This window comes from Typopeltis vanoorti, chromosome 25 (assembly GCF_054136105.1).
Source record: "Typopeltis vanoorti isolate ZY-2024b chromosome 25, IOZ_Tvanoo_1.0, whole genome shotgun sequence".
NCBI lineage: Eukaryota > Metazoa > Arthropoda > Arachnida > Uropygi > Thelyphonidae > Typopeltis > Typopeltis vanoorti.
Window position 1 is genome coordinate 46,221,995 of NC_143573.1, and position 5,038 is coordinate 46,227,032.

Sequence of the window (5,038 nt, forward strand, 5' to 3'; positions counted from 1 at the left end):
ACGCTACTATCAGGATGAGTGAATTGATTTTCGTATTCCCCTTTGCCTGTAATGAGAGTTATTTGGGAAAGGGAATTTTGTGAGCAATTAATCTCGCCCTCTGGGGAAGTTGTGTTAGCTATGATCAGTTGGGAGTAGTATAGCCCTCGGTCTTTTGTATTTGTAATAATCTGTTTTCATTGTAATTGACAGCTTGTACGATCAGCTGGTTTGAATGTGAACTTGACTTCAAGAAGAATTTTTCTGCGAGATCACGAAGAACGGAGGAGATGTATGGAATGCCGGTTTCTCGATGAATCTGTGAATTTCTGATAAACCATGGGGCGTCTAGGATCATCCTTGGGCACTTATTTTGGATTCTTTGTAGTTTTGAAATGATAGATCGTGAAGTGTGACTCCATGCTGGTGAGGCATAAGTAATAACTAGACATATGACCATCCGGTAAAGTAGCAATTTATTTTGTAAGTTCAATTTGCATTTGCGGTTGATCATTGGGTAGAGCTGAGAAATGACTTTGGAAGATTTGGAGCCAATGAGATCGATGTGCTTGGAAAAAGGATTTTCTTATCCAGTAATACCCCAAGATATTTGGTCTCTGATTGCCATGGGATCTTTTGACCAGAGAACAAGATGTCTTCTTTAATGCAGACTTTTTTTTTCTAGAGAACAGCATAGCTGAGCTTTTGAGGGGGTTTACTTGAATCCCCCAGTTAATGAACTAGTTTTCTAGCTCACTGATACTTCCTTGGAGTCTAGTGATTGCTAGGCGAGTGCTGAGAGACCTTGCTAGAATAGTGGTGTTGTTGGCATAAAGGGCCGTAATGGTTGTTCTTGAATTAAGAGGGATGTCTGATACATAAGTTGTGAAAAGTATTGGGACAAGAAGAGAACCTTGAGGTACTCCAGCTAGAATTTTGCGCCTTGATGAAACAATTTCATTAAGCTTTACTTGCATGTATCTTTCTTTAAGGTATGAGTACATAAGTTTCACTAGTTTAATTAGGATGCTGCTTTCGATAGGTTTGAAGATAAGGCCTTGATGCCAGACCTTATCAAAGTCCTTGGCAACATCCAAGAACACGGCAGCAGTGTGAAGGTGCCAGTTAAAACCATGGGTGATGTGTTCAGTTAATCAGTGAATTTCTTGTGCTGTGTTGTGAGCTTTGGGAAAACCAAATTACTCATTTGGAATCATTTTATGTTTGTCCATTGCTGAATGTAGTCTTGTTAGGATGACCTTTTCTGTTACCTTGCTGAGGCAGGAAAGAAAACTAATGGGCCTGTAGCTTCTGGGGGGGGGGTTACCAGGCTTTTTCAGAGGGATGATGTCAGCATTTTTTCAATCAGTGGAAAAGTACTGAAATCTTAATATGGCATTGGTTATACTGACTAGATGAATTATGGCCTTCCTTGGGAGTAATTTTATTATTCTATTGGTGATGCCATTGGGTGCCAGGAGCCTTTTTACTCTTCAATTGGGTCATGATACTGATTATTTCTGTTGGAGTAGTGGGGGTGATGATTTCTGAATTATCCGCAGGCTGTCTTAAGGCTTTTCTGACTTCACGATGAACTCTATAAATGAGATTAATATTTAAGTTTTTGTACAATGCTGCATTGATTTTCCAGGTTGTCAATTAGGGCTTCTACTTTTTCTTCATCTGAGTGTGCAAATCCAAGTTTGACCTTCATAGGGGAAGGGGTTGTCTTTTGGTATGAAGATATTTTAAAAATTTCCATATGGAGTTATCTTCTGGGTTGATTTCCTTTAATATGGATTTCCATTTGGAATTCCTGTGATTCTGGAGAGCTTTTCGAACCTGTCGGTTCGTTATTTAAGGTTGTTTTATCCTGTGGGGCTCTAGTGTTGTGGTATCGCTTTGTGGCTTTGTTCTTAGCCCTAATCAGATCCATTATTTCCTCCGGATTCCAACTTCACACGTAGAAGACAATGGTTTGTATGACTGATGATAATGCTGTGCTGATTTGTCTAGTTAGGTTGCTTACAGCTGTCTCTGTCTTCTTTTTTGTGAATGACAGGAGGTGGACGGATGATCTTGGAGAACCTTAGAGGGGTTTTCCCATGCTATAAAAGCATGTTGAGGAGAGAACTGATCTTGTGTACCTAGCTTCAGCTGGATGGGATTATGATCTGAATTGAGCTCAACTAATGTCTCCAACTGATATTGATATTTGATGTTCCTAAGGATAACTATGTCCAGTACATCAGTACTTCCTGATGGGCTATAGTGGGTGGGCTCAATAGGTCCAGCTATTATTGATGAGTTGAGTGTTGTAGTTAAATAAAGTACGGCCTTTGGAGTTGATTGACGAACTGAACCAAGCTGTATGCTTGGAGTTGAGGTCTCCTGCTATGATTATGGAATCCGTGGAGCCGAGGATGGAGTCTAAATCTGATGTCAATAGTGGAATGCTAGGAGGATTGAACGCTGCATAGATTTTAAGTTTACCTGTGTTGTTTGTGTGCACATCCATGCCTGTCACTTCAAGGTTTAACGTTAGAGGGTTGGTTAAAACATTGTGGCTTAAATAATTTTTAATAAAAATGGATGTGCCGCTACCACTCGAGCTAAGTCTGTCTGTCCTATACCGAATATAACCTCTGAGTCTTGGGTTGTATCTCCCATCTCAGCGAATCCCACCTCAGTCTTGATCGTCTGAGGTGGATTCGCTGAGCAAGACTATGTTCGGATTGTATCTGTTTGTGAATTCTTGCAGCTCAAGAATTTTATTTGTCAAGTCATTAGCATTCCATACTATAAGCATGAGGGAGTTTGGGTTGAATTTTTTATACATTATAGAGAGCTGTCAATATGTATTGGGTTTTTAGATAAAATCTCTTTCTGGAAGGTGAGGTGCTTGCTTTGCTGAATTCGTGCAGCATTGTGGCAAAAGAGGTGGTAAGAGCTGATGTAAGTTTGGAGCTTTTTTGCTCTTGAGATGAAGGAATCTGAGTTCGTGCCGCCTCTGCATAAGATTTGGACATGGATGAAGGTCGAGTGCATTCCTGTGCTGCTGAATGTGAGGTATTTCGATCTGGAGGGCGACCTACTTGGATGTTTATGGTGTCATTGCATTGGGGGAGCAAGGTTTACTCTTGCTGACCTACGATTATTTGGGTGGAAGAGGTACCCCTTGTAATTAACGATATGAGGTCCTCTACAGTTAGCACAACAGGCGGGTGTGGATCTTGGCTTGGTGCAAAAGTTGGTCTGGTGTCCCTCACCACATTTCAGACATCTGTAGGCAGCTCTGCACAGCTTTTAGGCTGCCCGAATTTTCGGCGTCTGTGACATTTCTCTGCAGATGCCTTCTTCCTTAGAAGCTCGGTTGTCATTTTGAGCCTGTAAATATCTGTCACTTCATATATCCTTTCTGTGTATTGCTGATTTCGATTAATACCAGCGGCATTGGCCTTTTATCAGATCTCAGCATCCTGCTGACTTCGATTGGGGTCAGTCCTTGATTGATGAGGTCAACAGTGATCTCATCAGTTGTGATGCCCTCAGCAAATCCTCTAAGCACCACTTCAAGATTTTTCTCGGTTGCTAGCGCGAAGGCATGGAAGGGCAATTTGGAGTCGTCCAGCATTTTCGTCATCTTACGATAGTTTGAGATAGTAGTAGGATGAATCTTTACACCCTCATCAGTATTTCTTGCCCTGGTGAAATTGAATGTTTTGTTCTTCTAGAGACCTTAGACTGAGGTCCATTTCTCTTTATCTCGGAGGATAACTGGAGGGACCTTTTCTTTTTTATCTTGGATAACTTGAGTATCTTGTATTGTTACATCCTCTTCCATATCATCTTCAGATGTTTTATGTTTTTATTTGTTTGTTCCTCCTGCAAACAATTGAACTGTCGTGAAGTCTTTAGAGCTGGACCAGGTGTGAAGTCCCCTTCAGTGTCCACATCATCTTCTTCCATGTCATTCACCTGAGTGAAGAGATTCAGAGACCCAGGATATTCTTTCTGGAATTTCTTCAAGATGAATTTGAGAACGTCGAGTCAGATCTTTGTTTAAATTTTGAATGATGTCCTTAATATCGTTTACTTTCTCCATCATTGCACATCGTATACTGTCAAAGAATATTCCGGTGACATTAGATAATCCTGTAGACTTTGGAGGGTCCACTAGCAAATCCCCTAGATACAAACGTGTGTCTACCAGCAATACAATACAATATGTGTGCGAGACAATGATGCCCTAATGACAGGGAAAGGAGTGTCGGAAATTCACTTGGCCACAGAGCGAAAAACCTACCTTCCTAAGGTACCATTAATCCTGGTTCTCTTTGAGGGTGGAGCCTGCCGGCCATCAGAACTCGTGCATATTTCATGCAGATGGGGAGACAGTAGGTTTTGAACTGTGTTAGCTCCAGTGCAATATGTGATTTCCGAAAAACCTTATATAAAATAGAATTCAATCTGGCACAGTCTAATTATACGTCCGATCACCCAATCTTGAAAAAAATTCTGGTCCTTGCCCATTCCAACTTAATACACTTCAGTTCAGTTGCCTTTAGTCTGTGCCGTGTGGGCGAACTGACGCTGACGTCAGCTAGGTGCAGAGGCATATTTGTTTAATATGTCTACTGTCTAGATATCTAGACAGTATGGTTACTTAAAACGATCAACATTTCTAGCTTAAAGGGTGAAGCAAATGCTTTTAATACTCTCCACTATCTGATAGGGAAACGTTGAGTGGAAAAATTTATGAGCCAATTGCTCGCCCTGAGCGGGATTGAAGATTAGACGTCAGAATTTAAGTTTAAGATGGCTTTAGGTTTTTATGTTTGAAGTATTATGTTGCGTCGTAATTTGCAGCTAGCTGAACAAATTTGTCGGAGTATACAGATGTTGTTTTTGAAAAGAACTTTGTTGCTATAGTCTACATGAAAGTGTAAATATAGGGGACCTCTGTGTCCCAATGGAGTTGCACATTTTTTACGAACCATGGTGCGTTTAGGATCATTCGTAGATATTTATTTTGCACACGTTGTAACTTGAGAATATT